This window comes from Typopeltis vanoorti, chromosome 20, assembly GCF_054136105.1.
Source record: "Typopeltis vanoorti isolate ZY-2024b chromosome 20, IOZ_Tvanoo_1.0, whole genome shotgun sequence".
Lineage (NCBI taxonomy): Eukaryota > Metazoa > Arthropoda > Arachnida > Uropygi > Thelyphonidae > Typopeltis > Typopeltis vanoorti.
The window spans coordinates 20,099,985-20,114,327 of record NC_143568.1 but is presented as its reverse complement, the minus strand read 5'-3'; the positions used below and the strand labels follow the sequence as shown (position 1 = coordinate 20,114,327).

The 14,343-nt window shown below is 34.9% G+C and overlaps 1 protein-coding gene across 1 annotated transcript in view; it reads left to right on the top strand.

The window, feature by feature from the left end:
• Positions 1–14,343, top strand: part of LOC150095268 (uncharacterized) — a 302,954-nt gene that overhangs the window by 27,288 nt on the left and 261,323 nt on the right. The window lies entirely within an intron of this gene.

Sequence of the window (14,343 nt, the reverse complement as noted above, 5' to 3'; positions counted from 1 at the left end):
GAAACTCGGAATTAGTACAAATCAGATTGATTCGTACTGCGTTATTATATGGGAACCACACTTTAAACGATTTAAAATTTGGATTTTGTCCTCAAGAGATATAAACTTTCTTTTTAACTGTTTTCTTGTTTTTTTTGTGTCTGACATTATGCAAACCTGGGGTTAACAATTATTTTATTATTATTATATTCCAACAAATAAAAAATATTACCTACACTATTGTGTAATGTTGTCCAATTACGATAACACAAATTAAGCGAGCAAAAGGCACTTTATTGAACACTAATCGTGATATGTACGTCTGCACGGATTTACAGACAGTTTCCTACTAAGTTGCACTTAAAATTGATGACAAAGTGGGTGTTTGCAACAGCGAAAGTTCAGCAACGCTATTGGATAAAAAAATTCACTCAAATACGCAACAGCCAATCATTCGGTCTATTTTAAGCATTAAAACAGAGCACTGTGAATAATCTCGCATCGTTTCTTCGCTTATAGGGGAATTCCCTGATAACTGAAATTGGAAAATGGTGATGTACCTTCACCAAAAAGAAGGGAATTCCCTGTTAATTTCAACTGTAAAAATTTAACACATAGATAAATTCATGCTATAGAGAATCTTCTTAAACCAATTAAGTTGATGGAATGTTGTTGAACGGAAACCGCGTTATAGGAGGGCTGTCGCAATTTTGGCTCCGCGTTATAAGAGTACTGCATTATAGGAGGGTTGACTGTAATATGATATTGGATATCTGACTGAAGTGCAGGACTTTTCATTTACTAATATTGAACTGACAGTCATTTTCCCATTCTCACAGTTCTAGCCTATTCAATCATTCTGCAAGTATTGCATATCAGCCACATTCCTGATTACCCTGCCTATCTTTGCATCAGCAATAAATAGCTGCGCATTGCTTCTCAAATCCTTCGCAATGGCATCAATGTACAGATTGAATAAAAGTGGACCAAGGACTGATCCTTGTACACAATTCTGGTTACCTTAAATCTTGCAGATGCTCATCCCCTGTATACTACTTTTTGATATCTAGCCATCCTTTTATTCATGCTGATATTTTATAATTCAAACCCATATTCTCCAATTTATGTCCAAGTCTTCCATGCTGTATTCTGTCAAAAAACATTAACAAAATCCAAATGTATCAGCATATCCATTCTCCTTGTCTAACCCAATGGTTAGACAAGGAGAATGGATATGCTGATACTTTATTATAGAATCTGAACAAGTTGCTAAAACAAGACCTTTCCTTATTAAAACCATGCTATTCATTACAAAGTAGAGATTCTCTGTCAAGCCATTTCTTGAATGCAAATCGTAACCAACTTTTCAAAAATCTTCACCACTGCTCCAGAGATGCTAATAGGTGAATAGTTGGATACATCAATCTTTGCACCACCCTTTTGCAATTGGATTACCATATATTCTTTCCACTCCTGTGGAATCTTCCCTGTTCTGAGACTCAAATTATTTAGCCTGGTCAAAGAAATAGACAATTCAGTTGAATACTTTTAGCATCCATGCTGATATCCCATCAGTCCCCTATTGGAGGATATACTGGAGATATTTATTTATTATTTTATTTTATTTTTATTTATTTATTTTTGGTGCATTTTTCATATTTTAGACATTTTAAAAAAATGCACCAAAAACTGCAAAACTGGTTATTATTGGGGGAAGATTTTTTTTTAAAACTGCAGTTACTGAAATTTTTATGCTATTTATCATGGTTGCAAGTAAAATAAGAAGAAAATTTAAAGATCAGGGACATGTTGCAGTGATGAAGGACTTGGGGTCACCACTCCCACACAGGGAGTACCTAGACTCCAATCCAAGAAAGTGGCTGCTGACCATGACCCCCTGTAGGCTGCTTAGTTTAGTTGGCATATTTGGTCTTCCTACAGGTGCATTTCTGACAAAGGAAGCAGCTGGATTACTTGTCAGTTGTATAATTGTTGTGGAGTGCATGAACAATGAGGCCTTCACCTGCATTGCATGATGGAGGAAAGCGGGGGACAGTAACCTGAAACCCTACTTTAGAGACAAAACATAGCAAATGGTACTTCACACCTCTGTTAAGTAGTGTGGTTTTTACCTGGCAATGAAAGACATCTACCTAGAGGTTTAGTTGGCATTTCCTCCAACATGGGAAGATATACTTTTAAGGTGGCAGGGCTTTGTTTGTTTAATAACCATACCATGGGAAGGTTGGGGATAATTTTGTTGTGAGAGGCTATACATATTGTGCTATCACTAGCCCTTAATGGTCAGTGTCTTGTCTTTCTTGCTTGGATATGGAGAACTAAAAGTTTGGCTGCACTGCATTATTTAGAAGGTTGAATTCTGTGTGATTGAGTATAGCTCTCACTGTAATCCCCCTTCCTCATTAAAAGGGAAATTAAATATAGACTGTTTTGTTCTCGATATAGTCTTGTTTACACCATATAATTGTAGCATTTTAACTGCTTTTCTCTTGGACCTTATCATATGTGTTTTCTATTTCTACAAAATTTAATTCAAGATCCTTGTTATATTCCTATGATTTCTTAATTATTTGCCTTGAGATGAAAATGTGATCCTGACAAACCTGTTTGGCCCCAAATTCAGCTTCTTCTCAGTTTCTTTTTCACAGTTTTTCTTAGCCTCTTCTCAAGTGCAATTCAGATTGAAATATTTGCATTAATAAACAATACTGTTGTTAAATTTTTCTGTGTCTACCTTCAAAGATGCATTTAATCAGATTGCGCTTTCCTGTATAGCATTATGCATTTTTAGAGAGGTATTTGGATGCACCACCCCAAATGTATGAGTAGTATTCCAAAGTTTAGCAGATTTGTGGTTTGTACGGTATTAGAAGTTTTTTAGGTGAGAAGTAATATCTTGAGCAGAATACACACCAAGGTTTTTTTTGAGGCAGCAGAAGCTATGGTTCAGGTCTATGTTTGTGCCAGGAAACGCTAGAAATGTAACTCAGCCCAGTAAGAGAAATTTGATTGTGTGCAAGGGATCTGTGTGTTGTTGCCAGAAATAAAGGTAAGTGATGTGAGATCTTTTCTGCAAGAGATTAAATAGAACTGAACTTTTTTTTCAAGAGATTTAACTGAGCTGTGGTAACATTTAAGTTCACAACATTATACTCATCCCACTGAAGAATAATGAGAAGATCAGAGTTTGTGACACTTGTTATAGATGATGATCTTGAGGCTTCTGATGATTGGATATTACAAGATTGTTAAGTGATGAATGTGGTGTTCTGCCATCAGCTAAGCTATGAATAGGATTTGAAGTTGTGAATGGAATTTGAAGTCAGTTGGAGAGGATCACTCACATACAGGAGGATGGAGTGGGTGAGAGTACAGAGCCCTAAGTATGCCTGCATTGGTGGAGAAATCTGAAATGACCAAGCCTATGGATTGATCTTATGCCGTAGAAATGTCAAGAGCAACCATGTTAGTTTTCTTGGCATGTGTTCAAAGATGGATTGTGAAGACGAGACAGGTGAAATCCATGTTGCAGCTTCATAATTAGCTGATTGGTCCCCTAGGTGGTGAAGATAGGTGTTGATTACCTTTTTCAAGGTTTTTGAAACAACTCGAGTAAGAGCAATGAACAATAGTTTGTTGGATGACTTTTATCCCTACCACTTTTTTGGTTGGACTGAATGTAGACTTGTTTCCATTTCACTTGCATTATAGTTGATTAAGGCAACTGTAAACACTTTTTGAGTTATCTACGGCTTCTTATATCTCCACTAATGAACTGGAAGAGTATGCTTCTTAATGTTTTTGAAGGCTTGTGGATTCTCACTGTGCCCAATAGTTTCAGTTTATATCCAGCCACATTACGCCTAACAGAATCGTAACGGTCTTTAAGAGCTTTAAAACCAGGCATAGATTTTAGCTTTTTGTGGAAGAATTGGCTGCTTGATCATTTTTTTTTCTCTAAACAAGGTGGTCTCATCCATATTAAATATTTGCTGTGGCAAATAATTTTACTCCTTAATAATTTTATCCAATTTCTCCATAAACTCCTTGGTAGCCTTCTCAGATTCACTTGCAGATTCACCATACATTTTCACATTATGCAGTGCCAAACACTGCTTGAATCTCATGAACCAACCGAAAGAAGAATCATTTCGTAGTCGTAATCGAGTCTTGCTTTCTCCTTCAACATGTTGAAGAGATTTAGTGCCTTAGCAGTTATGGTTATAGTGCTAAGAGGTATGCACTTTTGGTTCAGGTCCTCTATGCATGATGGAAGTAGCTTTTCCAATCAACGATAGGACCTTGCCATTGCTTCGTCACTATAATTGAACTTGCAACTTTGTTTCAAGTCAATTGCTTGCCTCTTTTCCTGTGATTCTTCACTAGGTTTTTTAATTGGGCATGTAGGGGTTATGTTGCACAAAATATCACAAAATATTTAACGAAAAATACACAACCTATTTTCTAAACACAAAATCGACAGAGGAACTGTTGAAGCCACATGCCAACTGCCGAGGGAAGTTGGCGCTGAATGCGCTATTACCACTGCATAGTTACTTGATGAATTGCTGCTAAATAAAACCTTTTTACTTTATGCTCGCTTGCGTCTTGTTCGAAAGTATAGTCAAATGTTATTTATACCCTCATGGAATCACTGACATAAGTCGAGGGATGACTGTATATATATATACACACACAGGTAACCCTCGTATAACGCGGATGTTAGGTTCCATAGAAATGCCGCGTTATGCAAGACTCAGATCAGATAGAAAAAGTACGGTTAGGTTCCAAAATCTTTTTTTTTAATTTTTTTTTATATTTATTTTTTTTAAGATTATATAAACAATGACATATCCAACAAAAAATATATTTTTATTTAATTCAGGTAATGCATGTAAGTTAAGAAAACATAAACTATGAAACAAATACATAGTATAAAATAATAAAAAATTAAAAATTGTACTTAGACTTCATTGCATATAATGCATAAATGTTTTAGGCAAAATAAAATATTTTAATCGTCCTCACTGTCTTCAAAACTAACATTTCGTAGATGTTCTTTATTTACGAGTGGCCAGACATCGTCATCACTTGAAATCTCATTTGACATCATTTGTATAATTCTCATTGCATACTTAAGCTGATTTAGTTATCAAGAAGTCAGTAATAAGATCTTGCTTACCACTATGCTGCAGTTTTTTATTGAGTTTATAATACAGAGCTAAACAACTATCCAATTGTGTTGTAATCGATTTCACGGTATGATATGAACACAGATGGATAAGAAAATAACTATTTATTAACTTAGAAGCTAATATTTTGCTGGTATTATACCAGCATCTTCAGAGCACACAACACAGTTTGTTACAAAAGCAAGACAACCACAATCCGGTGTACCAGTGGGGCTAGTATAAGTAATTGCAGCATGCAACACAAGACTAAAGTCCTAATATGGCGCCATCTAGGTTAAAAAAAAAAAAGTTCAAAGTTTTGAAATAGTAGTCCAAATGATAGTCTTAGAAAGTTTAAAAAATAAAAGTAATAAATATTAATTTAGTCTTAGGATGACTGTCTCCCAAATCTTTGGTAGATTTATACAGCCATACTTGTTAAGGTTTGGAGTATGTTTTAAGGCTTCTGTTGATTCCAGGAACAACCTCTCTGACTTGTAGAAGCTTCTGTGCATTACTTTTGTTTCTTTCTAATTGATCCTGTGTGCAGGGGTATCCAAAGCATGGTCTGCCAGACCCAACTTGCCATAGTAAAAGTGTTGGATATATTTTCTGTGTTCACTGAGGCGGATGTCCACAGTTCTTCCTGTCTGTCCGTAGTAGGCTTAATGGCAAGAACAGGGCACTTCATAGACTCCTGGATGTGATAAAGGAGTGCATTTGTCCTTAGGTGAACGGATGAGAGTTGCTAATTTTACATAAGGTTTGAATACTGTGCGTAGTTGGTTTGTTAAGCACCCTAGATATCTTTTCAGGTGTGCCTTTAATGTATGGGATGGTGATAGTTTTGTTGTAGCTTCTGTGGTAGATAGAGGGGATTTCTGGTTAGCATTTAGTATGTTATCTATCTTATGGGGATTGTAACCATTGGTTAAGAAGGTGTGACGTTGCTGAGAAAGTTCAGCAGCGAGATCAATGTTATTGGAGTTTTTTTTTTTTTTAACCTAGATGGCGCCATATTAGGACTTTAGTCTTGTGTTGCACGCTGCAATTACTTATACTAGCCCCACTATTACACCGGATTGTGGTTATCTTGCTTTTGTAACAAACTTTGTGTTGTGTGCTCTGAAGATGCTGGATATAATACCAGCGAAATATTAGCTTCTAAGTTAATAAATAGTTATTGTCTTATCCACCTGTGTTCATATCATACCGTGAAATCAATTACAACATGTCTGACGAACACATAAGCCTATCCATGCGTATTACTATCGAATTGTCTCTTGAATTTTCTGGAGCACTCCATTGAGAGATCATTATCCATAAAATGACTTTCTTGCCAAGTTCAATCTTGCTAATTTCTTTAAACTGAATTCTTTAACGGATTTATCGCAATCAGAATCTTTGGCAGAACTTTCCCCGCCATTTGATTTGCCGTCATCTATTAATTGTACCAGTTCCTCCTCATTTAAATCTGTTTTCCCCATCAATTAATTCACTAATTTCGTTTTCAACCATATCGCCATTACTATAAAAATATTTTTTTTATATGAAAAAAAAAAAAGCATTACATATTGTATGTAACTCACCAAAAAATAAAGTGCTCAGCTTGAGATTAATACACATGATTTGTAACATGCTTTCCTGGCAGAAAACGAAGACAATTTTCAACAATAAACACTTTATACGGTAAACAATTGACGTACATGTGTGTTAAAGGATATTTCTCCTAATATAAATTCGCTACTTATAACTACATATACGATGCAGGCAGATGCAAAATTAACGAAGATAAAATTTGATTTTTGAGTCGCGTGTTGAAAAATATATGAAAAGATAAAGGGTTACTACAGTTTGTAGGCGTCTTATATCGAAACCGCATTGTATAAGTACCGTGTTATACAAGGGTTGCCTGTATATAGTGTGTGTGTGCATGTGCTCATCTATATTTGATTTAGATAAATCATTTGCTTTATCTTTTATTTTTATTTATTATGAACAGTCGTTACTACATATTTCATGCTGTATAAACTTTTTTTATATGAATTTGGCACTTATGGAGGAACTTCTGTCTAAAGGAAAGAGAACATTTCTCACAGAAAAATGTTCCTCTAAAGGAACATTTCTCCATGGAATAATCAGGAATAATACAGTTGGACTTCCAGCAGAAGATGATATGATGAAGAAACAAAAACGTGGAGAAATAATTGTCATGGAAAACAAAAAAGACATTAAAATGTCTTTTTTGTTTACTGAAATGGACTGACAAACAAATTGCTAACTGTGTTGACAACTTGCAGGGATCATTCTTATGAGTTAGCAGAGAGTGTTTGTAAGAATAGGGCAGGGCAGCAAGTAGAGAAACTGAATGCAGTGCAAGTTATAATGTTGCTCAGAAAGTTGTTGATCTTTTAGACCAGATGGGATGTTATTATTTCACTGTCAGAAAGACAGTCAATCACTCAAGAGCTCTGGAAAAGTTTTTGTAAACATGTGGATTATTCACAGAAAATCCAGCTCTAAAGGAAATATTTCCATTCTACAATTTAGGAAGATAATCATAAAAGAATTTTTAAATGCACATATCTAAAAAAGATTACTGTGAAAAAGGCAAAAAAATTAATCAGTTGAGAAAAATGGAAGGTCTGTCATGTAAAGTAAGTAATTGATGGAAAAAAATTGGCAGGTTGGAAATCCAAAAGGCAACATACTATAAATTTATGCAGTATATATATTTATACATACTGTATAAATTGTAACAGTCAGCCGCTCATGTGTTTATTGTGTTTTAATGTGATTCATACATATGAATCATTTATTAATTTTAAGATAATGTAATAGTATTCATAAAGAAAACTTTTTCAGTGCACAGGGACAGATAAAATGAAAATAAAATAACAAAAATAAAATGTCTGATTAAGAATGAATATACGAGGGTGGTCTGAAACGTTCTTGGCCTCGACCATAGATGACAACACTATCGGCAAGATTTTTTTTTTTTTTCTGGGTTGGTACATCTATCATAAGCATCCATGTGAAATTGCAAGTCATTCTATCAAGTAGTTTGTTTTATACAGCTATCTGAAGCAAAAGTGTTGTCTGTATCCCTTGAAATGGATAAAATTGAGTATCGTGTGCAGTTATAAAAATTCTTTGTAAAAGAAGGTTTAATGCCAAAAGAAATTCATAAAAGTTTATGGGCACTCTTCTCCTTCGTTTCCGACAATTAAGAAATGGGCTGCCAAGTTTAAACATGGCCATACCAGTCTTGAAGATGATCCACGTGAAGGACATCCAAAAAGTGTAATAACACCACAAATCATTGGTCAAGTGCACAATATGGTGTTGGATGACCGACAAGTCAAAGCGTGTGAAATCGCCGAGTCTATAAGCATTTCAAAAGAACGTGTAGGATATATTTTGCATGAAGAATTGCAAATGAAAACGCACAGCACAAGATGGGTGCTGTGCTTGCTAGCAGCAGATCAAAAACGCACTTGCGTGAAAATCTCTGAACAGTGCTTGGAACGTTTTAACAAGAATAAAACTGATTTTGTGCATCGATTTATTACTATGGATGAGACTTGGATTCACCATTATACATCAGAATCCAAACACCAGTCAAAACAGTGTAAAGGAATCCGGTTGTTCAGCACCAAAGAAGACAAAGTTGGTTGCATCAGCAGGAAAGGTCATGGCATCGGTGTTTTGGGATGCTAAATGCATTTTGTTTCTTGAAAAGGATAAAACAATAACTGGGGAATATTATTCCGATCCTTTAACTAGACTAGACGAGAAAATTCGTGAGAAAAGATCCAGTTTGCAGAAGAAGAAAAAAAATTATCTTTCATCAGGCTAATGCACCTCCCCACAAAGGTATTTTGGCAATGGAAAATTTAAGGGATCTGCACTATGAATTGTTGGAACATCCATCCTATTCCCCAGATTTGGCTCCTTTTGACTTCTATCTCTTCCCAAAAACTAAAACTCATCCTCACTGGTCAGCGTTTTTCTTCGAATCAAGAGGTGATTGCACGTGTAGAGAGGTATTTTGCAGATCTTACTGAGAACCACTACATGGACTGGATAATGGCACTGGAGCATTGCTGGAATAAATATATTAGTCTTAAGCGAGATTATGTTGAAATATAAAAATAATTTTGAAATTATAAATTCGTTTTTTCATTGTTATGTTGAGAACTTTTCGTACCACCTCGTATATTGTACTATTATGTAAACAAAAGTGATCATTAGTAATTAAAACAATTATCAGAAAATAAAGTGTAATATATATATATATGTATATATATAAAGAAAGAAATACACATAAGCACATATTGTACAGGATGGTTTGCTGCTCCATCAACCCATCTATATTTCTGCCAACGTCCATATGAATCACCTGATCAGCATTATTAGATCATAGGATAAACCTTCCCTGTAGTTATTTACTGAGCTACAAATGTCTACAGCCATTGTTTATTTATTGGTTAGTGATTTATATTTTGCAAACAAATCCCTTTACCTCTATCTATCATAAATGCAAATATACAAGTTTTTATATGATCATGTTATTCACACTACTCCAGCAACTTATAGGACATGTACACACATGATATCATAAATGAAAATTATTTATAATCCATGTGACAGTAATGAAAGTATTTCTGTTCATGCCTATTCTCTTTCTCCTTTATATTTGCCATTCTTTTCTTCTTTTATTAATTCAAGTATAGAAACTATTAATTAAATATATTATTCTCTTTAATTATTGTTTTGTGATATATCCTGAAAAATAACTCTTCATCTCCTTCTCACTCTAATTTAGTTACAATCGAAGAAACTGTCATGATACGAGACCATCTGATGACATGCAGGCACAAAATTGCCAGGTAGCACAGTGATTTCTTTTACTTTGCCAAATGGTTAGGTTGGTGGCGAGAGAATACAGTTGCCTCAATGTGAACATGCTAACTTCTTTTAGACCTCAACATCTTCCTGTGTGTTATATAACTCTGAGCAGTATCTTGCCCATCTGTCTCCTATTTTGTATTCAAGATTTGATCCTCTTTGTCATTCATGGTTCTCTGCCTTGGCAAAATTTTGTCATTCATGATTATCTGCCTTGGCAACATTTGTTGCTGATTTCTGATCATCTTGTATACTTGTCCTGTATTCACCATAGTATTTATTAATATTCCCACACTTTCTTTAATAACTTTGATTTGTCCCTTCTACCTTCTCCACTTCATTGCATTTCACTCTGTATAATTAATCCATTTCCACAGAATATTGAATTACTTTTACTGTCTTGTGAGATCCACCTCTTCTTGTTTCTTTGTCTCTGGAACTGTTTCTTCCCCTCCTCTCTTGATTACAGAGACACCACTTGTTTCTATTTTCCATTTCCTTTTCCGTAATGAATTTCATTTCTTGAGTACTTTCTTGTACTCTTTCCTTGTGAGTTCCTCACTCAATTTCCTTATCTCTCTCTCTGACTTTGAAACTTTGCCTTCTCTTGTTTGAGTTTCATTTTGATATTGGCAATCACAGCTGATCTGATTCCATGTCTACTTCTTAAAATGTTTGATGCTGCTTGACTAATGCGGTCCATCTCTTACTAATGAACATTATGTCTGGCATGCTCTTTGTTTTCTCTCAAATTGCCCAGTTAGATATGCAGTATCTAACTGGGCAATTGGTTTTTTTTTTATCTGGGCAATGCCCGATCCAACATATTTGTGTTCTGACAAAGTACACGAAGTACTTTATGTCCCGATCCAAAACTTGGTGCAATACCCTCATATTGCACCAGATTTCAGTATACCCTATTTGTATACTTATTATATATATATTTGTATACCCTATAAGTCTACCCTATTTGATCACAAAAGAAACGAAGATATCATGAAAGAATTAAACCAAGAACCAGTAATAGAAAAAATTAAAAAATATAAACATAAATGGATGGAACACGTTCAAAGAATGAAAACAGAAAGATTACCAAAACAAGCCTTAAAGTACAAGCCATTAGGAAAAAGAAAACCAGGACGTCCTCTTAAACGATTCAACGATGACTTCTAAAGCCGGAACAGGCCATACTAGGCCTAAATCCTTGATACGTATGATGATGCACCAGATTTCAGTTGTTTAGTTTTTACAATTAATGTATTGGCACTGACTGTAAAAACATGAGGAATAGAAGCTGTTTGTATCTGCCTGCTAGGGACCACACCCTGCTGTTGTTTGTTGGTCCATGGAAGATATTTTATTTCCCTCTCACCATTCATATCTGAAAGGCATTTCTCTTATCTGCCACATGCCTTATAAGGGTTTCAGACTCCTCTTGAGGAGTTCTTATAGGTACTCATGGTAAATAAAACATAAAGAATAGTTTTCATAGTTTTCCTCCTTTCATTGAAAGGAGGAATCTGTTCGCATTTTAACAGCTGAAGATTATATTCTTTGGGGAAGGCAGAGTGGGGGGAGGGTTCTAAAAAACAGAAGTAGATGGAATGAAAGAGGAGGCAGTGAAGTTGGTTTGGTGAGTTTGAAAACTTTCAAATAATAGGGACAGTATTCTGTCCCTATGATTTGAAATATAATATTATAATATAATAATATTGCATAATAATCATAATAGGCATAAAAGTGCTCCATTTTGGGAATAAATTTCACTGACAATGAAAATAAATTGTGTTTTATTTTTTTAGGTTTATTTTGTCAAAAGGAGCATGCTGTTTTTAGGTTAAGTAATGTACATCCCTCTTGCATCATCATCAGGTTTACTTAAGCTGAAATTTTCTTTACCATTTTAAAAAAAAATTGATTGATTGGATCTTACTCCCTCTAATTGTTTTCTTTTAACATGAATTATATCAGCAGTACCTTCCTAAAAATACTATCAGCAAAATTCTTCAAGCGACTCCACTTAAAAATAAAAATAAACTAGATTACAATAAAACTGCAGCCATTCCATACATTAAAGGGATATCAGATAAAATAAACAGAGTACTACAGAAATATAACCTTAATGCCACCTTTAAACCTCCTGAAAAATTAAAGAGCTTATTCAACTCCTCCAAGGATCCACCTCCTTCAGTGACCCACCCTGGAGTATATTGTATTCATTGCACTTGTAATTTGCCTTATATAGGTGAAACAAAAAAGAGAAGAACAGAAGACAGAAAATAACTAGATATTTATAACGTAAATAGAAAGAGCATCTGCTTAGGATGGAAAGATATCGGATAGATATAGACCAAAGGGAGAGAGAGAGAGAGGAAGACTAATGTCAAGATGGAAAGACCAGTGAAGCCAGAACAGGCAAATGCCTAATCCTTGAAGAGAAAAATAAGGTGAAAAAGGATGCACAATTCCTATCCAAAAAAAGGAACATAAATGGCACATTAAATTTAATAACTGTGGTTAAATCTGGCCTTTCTGATCAAGCCCTGTATACTTTACATAAGAATTGACTGGAAAGGCACTTGTTCTTTGCATCACACCAAAACGTGGTATGAGTGCAAATTAAAGAGGCCTATGAAATTCTTATCAACCATCCTAATCTTAACAATAATGGTGGTCTGTAAATCTCAAGAATATGGATGACACATATTATTGGAGTTAATTATAATTAGGACTGCAGTAATGTAGGATCTTAGCTTTAATATAACACTTATGTTAAATTTGATTAGGCCACCAATATTGTTGCATTACAGGTATTAATATGAATTTGTTCTCTGATAATGTTATAAATAAGATATAGCTTTGATGTTTTTATTTTATTTTTAACTGAGATCAAGCTAATAGAATAACAGTTGATCAAATCATTGTCACTTTGGCATACTGTTTTGAATGTAATATAGCTTGTCCTTATATATGCATATATATATGTGTGTGTGTATATATATACTACAGATGATGATTTTAATATGAAGTTGAAATATTGAGAAAGTAATTATTCCTAGCACCATTGCAGTCTCATTAATTTAACTAGATGAATGCTGATTACTGTGTAACATTAAAGGAAAGGATTATAGATGTTCATTTTTTTATGGATATTCTCTACTGAACTGGCTACCACCATTTTTCCCTTTTCCTCTATTCAAAGAACATAAGCATCTGTTAGTCAGTAGCTATACACAGAATGCCAAGCTTATTGTATCACTTCTTTCTTCAAACTACTTCTGTTCTTTGGAACTGCCCAAACTTTTCTGCAACCAATTCTATGGATATTCTCTACTGAACTGGCTACCACCATTTTTCCCTTTTCCTCTATTCAAAGAACATAAGCATCTGTTAGTCAGTAGCTATACACAGAATGCCAAGCTTATTGTATCACTTCTTTCTTCAAACTACTTCTGTTCTTTGGAACTGCCCAAACTTTTCTGCAACCAATTCTTCAGCTCTTGAAAATCGTTAAAAGATATATAGCACAACAATGCCATGTGGCCACACATGACATTGCTGTGCTATAGGTCTTGCTACCTAACATGTGTATGGGGAGGGAGTTGAAATTAAAAAAACAAAAGTAAATAAAATTATCATTTCCAATCGATAATATAGAATCTATGAAAACAACACACAGAAACAACAAAAAAAAAAGCAAACTAGAAATCATTTTTTGTTGTTGTTGTACCTTATTAAAAACATATTTTGCTGTCATATTTGAATACATTTACTGATCCCAAGCAGCATTGAAAGAGACATTACCTTTCTGCATAATGGCTTAATGACATTTTTATACTCATTTTATACTCAGAGCTGACTACTACCGGGTGCGTCCCCAGGTGGCGGATCGGGGAACAGCCTTCAGATATGGAGGTTAGCTGCGATATAAGCAGAGCAATCTGGCGAATAAGCAGCCGTGGACCAACAGCGACTGAGCTATCAGGGCGTGGGGGAGCAGAAGTGGCAACTCTGTCTCACTTAAAACCTCACAAAGCCCAATGATAACTCGGTGACATGGCGAGTAGTGCCGCCATTAAATAAGTACCTGCTGGGGTCACCGCCCCTGACATTGGGAAGCAGCATTGTCAGTACTGACACAAGGTTGAAGTCAAATGATGACGGAAAAGCTTGTGATCAGAGATTTGCAGATGGCAATATGATTATATTGTGTACGTCTGTAATACTGCGGAGCAGAAAGTAAATGGAGAAACTACTGCTC